Source organism: Gopherus evgoodei, chromosome 6 (assembly GCF_007399415.2).
Source record: "Gopherus evgoodei ecotype Sinaloan lineage chromosome 6, rGopEvg1_v1.p, whole genome shotgun sequence".
Lineage (NCBI taxonomy): Eukaryota > Metazoa > Chordata > Testudines > Testudinidae > Gopherus > Gopherus evgoodei.
Window position 1 is genome coordinate 135,977,632 of NC_044327.1, and position 12,874 is coordinate 135,990,505.

At 60.5% G+C, this 12,874-nt stretch overlaps 1 protein-coding gene across 3 annotated transcripts in view; it reads left to right on the forward strand.

Annotated features, from left to right (window-relative positions):
- Positions 1 to 12,874, forward strand: part of LOC115653541 (receptor-type tyrosine-protein phosphatase U-like) — a 114,939-nt gene that overhangs the window by 46,611 nt on the left and 55,454 nt on the right. The window lies entirely within an intron of this gene.

Consider the following 12,874-nt stretch of genomic DNA (forward strand, 5'->3'; position numbering starts at 1 on the left):
AGATTGGCCAGACCCAGCGAGGGGTGAGCGCAGGGTCTGGGGGGGTCAGTGGCAGAGGAAGGAGGCAGGGAGATTGGCCAGACCCAGTGAGGGGTAAGCACAGGGTCTGGCAGGGTCAGTGGCAGAGGAGGGAGGCAGGGACAGCGTCCAGCCCCAGCGAGGGGTGAGTGCAGGGTCTGGGGGGGTCAGTGGTGGAGGAGGGAGGCAGGGAGATTGGCCAGACCCAGCGAGGGGTGAGCACAGGGCCCTGGGGGGGTCAGTGGTGGAGGAGGGAGGCAGGGAGATTGGCCAGACCCAGCGAGGGGTGAGTGCAGGGTCTGGGAGGGTCAGTGGTGGAGGAGGGAGGCCGGAAGATTGGCCAGACCCACCGAGAGGTGAGCACAGGGCCCTGGGGGGGGGGTCAGTGATGGAGGAGGGAGACAGGGAGATTGGCCAGACCCAGTGAGGGGTGAGCGCAGGGCCCTGGGGGGTCAGTGGCGGAGGAGGGAGGCCGGGAGATTGGCCAGACCCAGCGAGGGGTGAGTGCAGGGTCTGGGGGGTCAGTGGCGGAGGAGGGAGGCCGGAAGATTGGCCAGACCCAGCGAGGGGTGAGCGCAGGGCCCTGGGGGGTCAGTCGGGGAGGAGGGAGGCAGGGACAGCGGCCAGACCCAGCGAGGGGTGAGCGCAGGGTCCAGGGGGGTCAGTGGTGGAGGAGGGAGGCAGGGAGATTGGCCAGACCCAGCGAGGGGTGAGCGCAGGGTCCAGGGGGGTCAGTGGTGGAGGAGGGAGGCAGGGACACTGGCCAGACCCAGCGAGGATTGAGCGCAGGGTCCAGGGGGGTCAGTGGCAGAGGAAGGAGGCAGGGAGATTGGCCAGACCCAGCGAGGGGTGAGCGCAGGATCCGGGGGGGTCAGTGGTGGAGGAGGGAGGCAGGGAGATTGGCCAGACCCAGCGAGGATTGAGCGCAGGGTCCAGGGGGGTCAGTGGCAGAGGAAGGAGGCAGGGAGATTGGCCAGACCCAGCGAGGGGTGAGCGCAGGATCCGGGGGGGTCAGTGGTGGAGGAGGGAGGCAGGGAGATCAGCCAGACCCAGCGAGGGGTGAGCGCAGGGTCCGGGGGGGTCAGTGGTGGAGGAGAGAGGCAGGGAGATTGGCCAGACCCAGCGAGGGGTGAGTGCAGGGCCCTGGGGGGTCAGTGGCGGAGGAGGGAGGCCGGAAGATTGGCCAGACCCAGCGAGGGGTGAGCGCAGGGTCTGGGGGGGTCAGTGGTGGAGGAGGGAGGCAGGAAGATTGGCCAGACCCAGCGAGGGGTGAGTGCAGGGCCCTGGGGGGTCAGTGGCGGAGGAGGGAGGCCGGGAGATTGGCCAGACCCAGCGAGGGGTGAGCGCAGGATCCGGGGGGGTCAGTCGGGGAGGAGGGAGGCAGGGACACTGGCCAGACCCCGCCGGGCTCTGTGGGCCCAGCTGGGAGCCCAGCAGGCTTGGGCAAAGGAGGCAGCAGCAAAGCAGCGAGAGTCTGGGCCCGGCGGGACGTGGGGGACGAGGCCGAGATGCTGCAGGGGGAGGTTCAGAGAGTGGAGAATCTGAATTCAGCCCTGGTGTGACCGTGACCCCAGCTCCTCGGCCCAAGGGAGGGGCTGCTCTAGGGGAGGGTCCTCGGGGAGCAGCGCCCAGCAGCGGGCAGAGGGCTGGGGAGGGGTGTCAGGGGGCTGGGATCTGTCTGGGGCACAGAGGAGGGAGCAGATGTTACCCAGGCAGGGGTGCCAGGGCTGGGTGCCAGGGGCAGGTGGGTGGCTCAGCAGACACTGAGCTGCTATGGGGACACTGGGGCAGGAGCTCAGATGCCATAGTGATGTGTGCAGCATGGGGACCCAGAGGGGTGTGTTGGGGGGTGTTCGTGGTCTGGGGTGTGGGCGAGGGACATTGGCTAATGTGGGGAGAGGGGGAGACGCGATGGGATCAGGACCGCCTGGGGGGGTCAAGTGGGGCAATTTGCCCCAGGCCCCGGGCCCCGCAGGGGCTCTCATGAGAGTTTTTTGGGGCCCCTAGAGTGGGGTCCTTCACTCGCTCCGGGGGCCCTGGAAAACTTTTGTGGGGCCTGGGCCCCCAGAGCTTCTTCCACTCCGGGTCTTCGGCGGCGGGGGATCCTTCTGTTCTGGGGCGGAAGAACCCCCTGCCGCCAAATTACCGCTGAAGACCCAGCTCTTCAGCGGCGGGTCCCGCTTCGGCGGTAATTCGGCAGAGGGGGGCCTCCACTGCTGGTCTTTGGGGCACTTTGGCAGCGAGTCCCGGAGCGGAAGGACCCCCCCACCACCGAAGTACCACCAAAGTGGTGGCTTCCTGCTGCCGAAGACCCCAGGCCCCCTGTCACGGAGTGTGGGGGGGTCCGGCCCTGCACCCCTCTTCCTGGGACCCACAGTGACTCTCGGCCAGCCAGTAAAACAGAAGGTTTATTGGACAACAGGAACACAGGTTACAGCAGGGCTTGCAGGCACAGTCAGGACCCCTCCACCGAGTCCTTCTGGGCTTTCAGGGTGCTTGGATCCTAGCTAGGATACCCTGAATTCCGCCCACACAGCCCCAAGCCCAAACTCAAACTGCTTCCCTCCTGCCACTCCCTTCCTTTGTCCCCTTCCCGGGCAAAGGTGTTGACCTTTCCCCTCCCTTACCTAGCTCAGGTTACAGGCCCTGGCATCGTCCATCCCCTAAAGTCCTCCCCTGCTCTCCCACTCCCCACACAGACAGCCCCTACTGCATCACATCTCTCCCCCCTTCGAGACTGAACTGAGCGGGGTCACTCTGCCCAGTGACCTGGGGAAGTTCAGGGCCACCTCTCCGGGACAACGCATCCGCTGTCAGGTTGGCACTTCCCTTCACATGGACCACGTCCATGTCATAGTCCTGCAGGAGCAGGCTCCACCTCAGGACCTTGGCGTTGGCTCCTTTCATCTGGTGCAGCCAGGTCAGGGGAGAGTGGTCGGTGTACACGGTGAAGTGTCGCCCAAAGAGATATGGCTCTAGCTTCTTAAGGGCCCACACCATGGCCAGGCATTCCTTCTCGATGGCCGCGTAGCTTTGTTCCCGGGGTAGCAGCTTCTTACTCAGGTACACGATGGGGTGTCTCTCCCCCTTTTCATCCTCCTGCATTAACACCGCCCCCAGTCCCGTGTCTGAGGCGTCGGTGAACACCATAAAGGGTTTGTCAAAACCTGGGTTTGCCAGAACTGGGCCACTAACCAGAGCCTCCTTCAGCGCCCGGAAAGCCTCCTGGCACTGCTCAGTCCAGATCACCTTGTCTGGCTTCCCCTTTTTGCACAGTTCAGTGATGGGGCTGGCTATGGCACTAAAGTGGGGCACGAACCTTCAATAGTACCCCGCCATCCCAATAAAGGCCTGGACCTGTTTTTTGGTTTGGGGAGCAGGCCAGTCCTGATCACCTCCACCTTGGCTGGTTCCGGCTTCAGGCAGCTGCTCCCCACCCGATGGCCCAGGTAAGATACTTCAGCCATCCCCACCTTGCACTTCTCAGCCTTTACTGTTAACCCAGCCTTTCGGAGTCGGTCTAGGACTTGTTTAACCTGGGACATGTGGTCCTCCCAGGTCTGGCTGAAGACGCAGATGTCGTCAATATACGCCACGGCAAAACTCTCCATCCCCCTCAGTAGCTGATCCACCAGGTGCTGGAAGGTGGCCGGTGCTCCCTTGAGGCCGAAGGGAAGGGTCATAAACTCATAGAGCCCCAGAGCGGTGATAAAGGCTGATTTCAGCCTGGCATCTGCATCCAGCGGCACTTGCCAGTAGCCTTTGGTAAGATCCATAGTGGTGAGGTACCGAGCACCTCCCAGCTTGTCTAGGAGCTCGTCAGGCCTGGGCATAGGGTAGGCATCAGATACGGTGATGGCATTGAGCTTTCGATAGTCCACACAGAACCGGATTGACCCATTCTTCTTGGGAACCAGCACCACTGGCGAGGCCCAAGGGCTGGAAGACCTTCTTGGGCCACCCCCAAAGCCAGCATGTCCCTGACCTCTCTTTCAAGATCCTGGGCAGTTTTCCCAGTGACCCGAAAAGGGGAGCATCTTATAGGGGGATGTGACCCAGTCTCCACCCGGTGGACAGTCAAATTAGTGCGTCCAGGCTGGTTGGAAAACAGCTGTCGGTACAGATGCAGCACCCCTCTGATCTCAGCGTGCTGGCCCGGCTCAGTTGCTCAGAGAGGGGAATCTCCTCCAGGGGGGAACCAGCTTTTGTCCCAGGGAATAGATCTACTAAGGGGTCCTCTCCCTGCCCCTCCCAATGTCCACACACGGCCAACACCACATTCCCCCTGTCATAGTTTGGTTTCATCATGTTCACATGGTATACCCGACGGTGATGTGCCCGGTTTGACAGCTCCACCACATAGTTTACCTCATTCAGTTGCTTGATCACCTTGAAGGGCCCTTCCCAGGCGGCCTGGAGTTTGTTTCTCCTCACAGGGATAAGAACCATCATCTGATCCCCGGTGGCGAAGGCACGGGCTCGTGCTGTGCGGTCATACCAGACGTTCTACCTCCTCTGGGCTCAGGCCAGATTCTCCCTGGCCAGGCCCATGAGCTCGGCCAGTCCTTCCCGGAAGGTCAGGACATACTCCACCACTGACTCTCCCTCGGGAGCGGCCTTCCCCTCCCATTCGTCCTCATCAGGTCTAGGGGCCCCCTCACCCGCCTTCCATACAACAGTTCGAAAGGTGAAAACCTGGTAGATTCCTGGGGTACCTCCCTGTACGCAAACAGCAGGTGAGGTAAGTACTTGTCCCAATCTTGCGGGTGCTGGTTCATAAATGTTTTTAGCATCATCTTCAGCGTCCCGTTGAACCTTTCTACCAGCCCGTTGGACTGGGGGTGATACGCTGAGGCCCAGTTGTGCTGGACCCCACATTTCTGCCATAAGGACCGCAGCAGGGCCGACATGAAGTTGGACCCCTGGTCCGTTAAGACCTCCTTGGGGAACCCCACCCTGCTGAAAATCGTCAGCAGCGCATCTGCCACTGTGTCTGCTTCCATAGAGGACAAGGCCACCGCCTCGGGGTAGCGAGTGGCAAAATCCACCACCACCAGGATGTATTTCTTCCCTGACCGGGTCGTCTTGCTGAGGGGTCCCACTATGTCCATGGCCACCTTCTGGAAAGGTTCTTCTATGATGGGTAAAGGCCTCAAAGCCGCTTTCCCCTTGTCCCGGGCCTTCCCCACCCTCTGGCAGGGGTCACAGGATTGGCAGTACTGTCGGACATGGGTAAAGACCCCATGTGATGGAGTAGGGACTGTCTGTGTGGGGAGTGGGAGAGCCGGGGAGGACTTTAGGGGATGGACGATGCCAGGGCCTGTAACCTGAGCTAGGTAAGGGAGGGGAACGGTCAACACCTTTGCCCGGGAAGGGGAGAAAGGAAGGGAGTGGCAGGAGGGAAGCAGTTTGAGTTTGGGCTTGGGGCTGTGTGGGCGGAATTCAGGGTATCCTAGCTAGGATCCAAGCACCCTGAAAGCCCAGAAGGACTCGGTGGAGGGGTCCTGACTGTGCCTGCAAGCTCTGCTGTGACCGGTGTTCCTGTTGTCCAATAAACCTTCTGTTTTACTGGCTGGCCGAGAGTCACTGTGGGTCCCAGGAAGAGGGGTGCAGGGCCGGACTCCCCCACACTCCGTGACAACTGGTGGCAGCAGCGGGAGATACTGCACCCCGTGGACGGCGCTTCCTGCAGTAAGTGACTGGGGAGCAGTAAAACGAAGGGGTGGTTAACCCCTGGGAGTGTGTGCCCAGTGAGAAGGACTTTGCAGTAACAGGGTCCCCCGGGGGATTGCAGCGAGCGGTCCCAGGGGCGAAGGAGTCGGCAGCTCGACCCTGGCAGAGAGGTGGTGAGCTCACGAAGGGCTGGTGCACTAGGGGTCCCCCTGGAAACCGTGGGGAGCGGCGAGCACCCCGGCCTGTGAGTGCCCAGCAGGAAGATGTATGCCAAGCGGCGCAAGTGCGACCTGCTGGAGCTGTGCAGGCAGAGGGGGCTGCGCCCGGGGAGGCTCACCAAGGACCAGCTGATTTCCCAGCTGGAGCAGGGAGATCGCTTGAATGAACGGAGCCCTGTCTCTGAGGGAAGCAGCCGAGCAGATGCAGCTCAGGCACCAGTGTCTGTCCCCGCTGGGAGTGATCAGCCGGCGGATGAGGGCTTCCCGAGACCCCCCCTTCCTAGGCGTAGGGGAAGGGCGGGGAGGAGCCCAGTGTATACCGAGGGCACCGTGACACCCCCGGCCAGCAGGGGATCTGCCCGGCGAAGCTCACCCCCCAGCAGGGGATCCTCCCGGTGACGCTCGGCATCCGTGGAGCGGATGCGGCTGGAATATGAAAGGGAGCTGAGACGGGAAGAGCTCGAGTTAAAGAGGCGAGAGCTGGAGGAGAAGGCGAAACAGCGTAAACATGAGCGGGAGGAGAAGGAGAAACAGCGTAAACATGAGCTGGACCTGGCCCGGCTGAGGAGCAGTGGGGCCCTGGCTTTGGTGAGTGAGGGGGGGCCCAAGCCTACAAAGAGCTTTGATAAGCACTTGCTGCCCCGGCGTAAGGAGGGGGAGGACATAGATACCTTCCTGACGGCCTTTGAGAATGCCTGCGAGCTGCACAGGGTTGACCCTGCAGACAGGATCGCAGTTCTCACCCCCTTACTGGACTCCACAGCCGTGGAGGTGTACAGCCGACTGAAAGGGGCGGAGGCAGGGGACTACGAACTGTTCAAACAGGCCCTGCTCCGCGAGTTTGGGCTGACTCCTGAGATGTACCGGAAAAAGTTCCGGAGCCAGCGTAAAACCCGTGAGGTCACATACCTACAACTGGTCAACCGGGCGCAGGGGTATGCCCGCAAGTGGACAGCTGGGGCCCAAACTAAAGAGGACCTGCTTGACCTATTCATACTGGAGCACCTGTACGAGCAGTGCCCGTCCGACCTGAGGCTGTGGTTGATGGACCAGAAGCCGGAGAACCCGCAGCATGCAGGCCAGCTGGCCGACCAATTTGTGGACAGTCGGGCAGGGGATGGCAGGGAGGAGTCTCGAAGGAGCAGGCCTGCCTCAACGCAGAGAGAGTCATCCTAGGACCTCCCAAAGGGGGCCTATGGAGAACCCCCCCAAAAGGGGAACATCCAGCGGCAGGTCCCTCCGACCCACTCAACGGGACCCACGAGATATGGGCTGCTATCGCTGTGGCCAACGAGGTCACATACGGGCCCAGTGCCCCAAGCTCAGGGACAGACCAAGCAGACCCAACCCACAGAGGGTGGACTGGGTAAAAACCCAATCGGAGGAGGGGCTACATTCCCAGGAAAGGGGTGCTGGCAACGTACCACCTGTGGATGCTCCAGGTTCCGGGTTTTTGGTTTACCGGGTGGGCGCGGGGCTGCCCCTCTGGAAAGAGTGCATTGTTTCCCTGGAAGTGGATGGGAGGAAGGTCACTGGGTACTGGGACACAGGCGCAGAGGTGACGCTGGCCCGGCCCGAGGTGGTGGCCTCAGATCGGATGGTGCCCGACACCTACCTGACCCTGATGGGCGTGGGCGGGACCCCATTCAAGGTACCCGTGGCAAGGGTACACCTGAAATGGGGGGCCAAAGACGGCCCCAAGGATGTGGGGGTACACCAATATTTGCCCACTGACGTGTTAATGGGAGGGGACCTTGAGGACTGGCCTAGTAACACCCAGAGTGCCCTGGTCGTGACTCGTAGTCAGAGTCAGCAAATGGCACTGCTCCCCGACAACGGGGAAGGTACTCGACCTGAGGTGCAGGACCCTAACTCAGGGAACGGGGAACGCCCAGGGGCACGGTGCAGAGAGGCTGCGGCCTCAGACCCAGCCAGCAAGAGAGAGCCGGTCCCCATTCCTGTCCCAGCTGCTAAGTTCCAGGCCGAGTTACAGAAAGATCCCTCCTTGCGGAAGCACAGGGACCGGGCTGACCTTAGTGCGGTACAGACCATGAGGAGAGGTTGCAAGGAGAGGTTCCTGTGGGAGAAGGGGTTCCTGTACCGAGAATGGGCTCCGCCAGGGGAAGTAGAGTCATGGGGGATCAGGAGGCAGCTGGTGGTTCCCCAGAAGTTTCGTCACAAGCTGTTGTACCTGGCCCATGACATCCCTCTCGCAGGGCACCAGGGAATTCGGCGCACCAGGCAGAGGCTGCTACAGAACTTTTAATGGCCTGGGGTCTTTACCCATGTCCGACAGTACTGCCAATCCTGTGACCCCTGCCAGAGGGTGGGGAAGGCCCGGGACAAGGGGAAAGCGGCTTTGAGGCCTTTACCCATCATAGAAGAAATTTTCCAGAAGGTGGCCATGGACATAGCAGGACCCCTCAGCAAGACGACCCGGTCAGGGAAAAAATACATCCTGGTGGTGGTGGATTTTGCCACTCGCTACCCCGAGGCGGTGGCCTTGTCCTCTATGGAAGCAGACACAGTGGCAGATGCGCTGCTGACAATTTTCAGCAGGGTGGGGTTCCCCAAGGAGGTCTTAACGGACCAGGGGTCCAACTTCATGTCGGCCCTGCTGCGGTCCTTATGGCAGAAATGTGGGGTCCAGCACAACTGGGTCTCAGCGTATCACCCCCCAGTCCAATGGGCTGGTAGAAAGGTTCAACGGGACGCTGAAGATGATGCTAAAAACATTTATGAACCAGCATCCGCAAGACTGGGACAAGTACTTACCTCACCTGCTGTTTGCGTACAGGGAGGTCCCCAGGAATCTACCGGGTTTTCACCTTTCGAACTGTTGTATGGAAGGCGGGTGAGGGGGCCCCTAGACCTGATGAGGGATGAATGGGAGGAGAAGGCCGCTCCCGAGGGAGAGTCAGTGGTGGAGTATGTCCTGACCTTCCGTGAAAGACTGGCCGAGCTCATGGGCCTGGCCAGGGAGAATCTGGCCCGAGCCCAGAGGAGGCAGAAGGTCTGGTATGACCGCACAGCACGAGCCCGTGCCATCGCCACCGGGGATCAGGTGATGGTTCTTATCCCCGTGAGGAGAAACAAACTCCAGGCCGCCAGGGAAGGGCCCTTCAAGGTTATCAAGCAACTGAATGAGGTAAACTATGTGGTGGAGCTGTCAAACCGGGCACATCACCGTCGGGTGTACCATGTGAACATGATGAAACCATACTATGACAGGGGGAATGTGGTGTTGGCCGTGTGTGGACATTGGGAGGGGCAGGGAGATGACCCCTTAGTTGATCTATTCCCTGGGACAAAAGCTGGTTCCCCGCAGGAGGCAATTCCCCTCTCTGATCAGCTGACCCTGGCCCAGCACGCTGAGATCAGGGGGGTGCTGCATCTGTACCGACAGCTGTTTTCCAACTAGCCTGGACGCACTAATTTGACTGTCCACCGGGTGGAGACCGGGTCACATGCCCCTATAAGATGCTCCCCTTTTCGGGTCACTGGTAAAACTGCCCAGGACCTAGAAAGAGAGGTCAGGGACATGCTGGCTTTGGGGGTGATCCAGCCGTCTTCCAGCCCTTGGGCCTCGCCAGTGGTGCTGGTCCCCAAGAAGGATGGGTCAATCCGGTTCTGTGTGGACTATCGAAAGCGCAATGCCATCACCGTATCTGATGCCTACCCTATGCCCAGGCCTGACGAGCTCCTAGACAAGCTGGGAGGTGCTCGGTACCTCACCACTATGGATCTTACCAAAGGCTACTGGCAAGTGCCGCTGGACGCAGATGCCAGGCTGAAATCGGCCTTTATCACCCCTCTGGGGCTCTATGAGTTTCTGACCCTGCCCTTTGGCCTCAAGGGAGCGCCGGCCACCTTCCAGCGTCTGGTGGATCAGCTACTGAGGGGGATGGAGAGTTTTGCCGTGGCGTATATTGACGACATCTGCGTCTTCAGCCAAACCTGGGAGGACCATGTGTCCCAGGTTAAACAAGTCCTGGACCGACTCCGAAAGGCTGGGTTAACAGTAAAGGCTGAGAAGTGCAAGGTGGGGATGGCTGAAGTATCTTACCTGGGCCATCGGGTGGGGAGTGGCTGCCTGAAGCCGGAACCAGCCAAGGTGGAGGTAATCAGAGACTGGCCTGCCCCCCAAACCAAAAAGCAGGTCCAGGCCTTTATTGGGATGGCGGGGTACTATCGAAGGTTCGTGCCCCACTTTAGTGCCATAGCCGGCCCCATCACTGAACTGTGCAAGAAGGGGAAGCCAGACAAGGTGATCTGGACTGAGCAGTGCCAGGAGGCTTTCCGGGCGCTGAAGGAGGCTCTGGTTAGTGGCCCCGTTCTGGCAAACCCAGATTTTGACAAACCCTTTATGGTGTTCACCGATGCCTCAGACACGGGACTGGGGGCAGTGTTAATGCAGGAGGATGAAAAGGGGGAGAGACACCTCATCGTGTACCTGAGTAAGAAGCTGCTACCCCGGGAACAAAGCTACGTGGCCATCGAGAAGGAATGCCTGGCCATGGTGTGGGCCCTTAAGAAGCTAGAGCCATATCTCTTTGGGCGACACTTCACCGTGTACACCGACCACTCTCCCCTGACCTGGCTGCACCAGATGAAAGGAGCCAACGCCAAGCTCCTGAGGTGGAGCCTGCTCCTGCAGGACTATGACATGGACGTAGTCCATGTGAAGGGAAGTGCCAACCTGACAGCGGATGCGTTGTCCCGGAGAGGGGGCCCTGAACTTCCCCAGGTCACTGGGCAGAGTGACCCCGCTCAGTTCAGTCTCGAAGGGGGGAGAGATGTGATGGAGTAGGGACTGTCTGTGTGGGGAGTGGGAGAGCAGGGGAGGACTTTAGGGGATGGACGATGCCAGGGCTTGTAACCTGAGCTAGGTAAGGGAGGGGAAAGGTCAACACCTTTGCCCGGGAAGGGGAACAAAAGGAAGGGAGTGGCAGGAGGGAAGCAGTTTGAGTTTGGGATTGGGGCTGTGTGGGCGGAATTCAGGGTATCCTAGCTAGGATCCAAGCACCCTAAAAGCCCAGAGGGACTCTGTGGAGGGGTCCTGACTGTGCCTGCAAGCTCTGCTGTAACCTGTGTTCCTGTTGTCCAATAAACCTTCTGTTTTACTGGCTGGCTAAGAGTCACTGTGGGTCCCAGGAAGAGGGGTGGAGGGCCGGACTCCCCCACACTCCGTGACACCCCAGGCCAGTAAAAGTTCTGTAACAGCCTCTGCCTGGTGCGCCGGATTCCCTGGTGCCCTGCGAGAGGCATGTCATGGGCCAGGTACAGCAGCTTGTGGCGAAACTTCTGGGGAACCACCAGCTGCCTTCTGATCCCCCATGACTCTACTTCCCCTGGGGGAGCCCATTCTCGGTACAGGAACCCCTTCTCCCACAGGAACCTCTCCTTGCAACCTCTCCTCATGGTCTGTACCGCACTAAGGTCAGCCTGGTCCCTGTGCTTCCGCAAGGAGGGATCTTTCTGTAACTCGGCCTGGAACTCAGCAGCTGGGACAGGGATGGGGACCGGCTCTCTCTTGCTGGCTGGGTCTGAGGCCGCAGCCTCTCTGAACCGTGCCCCTGGGCGTTCCCCGCTCCCTGGGTTAGGGTCCTGCACATCGGGTCGAGTACCTTCCCCGTTGTCGGGGAGCAGTGCCCTTTGCCGACTCTGACTACGAGTCACGACCAGGGCACTCTGGGTGTTACTAGGCCAGTCCTCAAGGTCCCCTCCCATTAACACGTCAGTGGGCAAATATTGGTGTACCCCCACATCCTTGAGGCGCTCCTTGGCCCCCCATTTCAGGTGTACCCTTGCCACGGGTACCTTGAATGGGGTCCCGCCCACGCCCATCAGGGTCAGGTAGGTGTCGGGCACCATCCGATCTGAGGCCACCACCTCGGGCCGGGCCAGCGTCACCTCTGCGCCCGTGTCCCAGTACCCAGTGACCTTCCTCCCATCCACTTCCAGGGAAACAATGCACTCTTTCCGGAGGGGCAGCCCCGCACCCACCCGGTAAACCAAAAACCCGGAGCCTGGAGCATCCACAGGTGGTATGTTGCCAGCCCCCCTTTCCTGGGAATGTAGCCCCTCCTCTGATTGGGTTTTTACCCAGTCCACCCTCTGCGGGTTGCGTCTGCTTGGTCTGTCCCTGAGCTTGGGGCACTGGGCCCGTATGTGACCTCGTTGGCCACAGCGATAGCAGCCCATATCTCATGGGTCCCGTTGAGTGGGTCGGAGGGACCTGCCGCTGGATGTTCCCCTTTTGGGGGGGTTCTCCATAGGCCCCCTTTGGGAGGTCCCATGATGACTCTCTCTCTGCATTGAGGCAGGCCTGCTCCTTCAAGACTCCTCCCTGCCATCCCCTGCTCGACTGTCCACAAATTGGTCGGCCAGCTGGCCTGCATGCTGCGGGTTCTCCGGCTTCTGGTCCATCAACCACAGCCTCAGGTCGGACGGGCACTGCTCGTACAGGTGCTCCAGTATGAATAGGTCAAGCAGGTCCTCTTTAGTTTGGGCCCCAGCTGTCCACTTGCGGGCATACCCCTGCGCCCGGTTGACCAGTTGTAGGTATGTGACCTCACGGGTTTTACGCTGGCTCCGGAACTTTTTCCGGTACATCTCAGGAGTCAGCCCAAACTCGCGGAGCAGGGCCTGTTTGAACAGTTCATAGTCCCCTGCCTCCGCCCCTTTCAGTCGGCTGTACACCTCCACGGCTGTGGAGTCCAGTAAGGGGGTGAGAACTGCGATCCTGTCTGCAGGGTCAACCCTGTGCAGCTCGCAGGCATTCTCAAAAGCCGTCAGGAAGGTATCTATGTCCTCCCCCTCCTTACGCTGGGGCAGCAAGTGCTTATCAAAGCTCTTTGTAGGCTTGGGTCCCCCCTCACTCACTGCAGCTGGGGCCTCACTGCTCCTCAGCTGGGCCAGGTCCAGCTCATGTTTACACTGTTTCTCCTTCTCCTCCCGCTCAT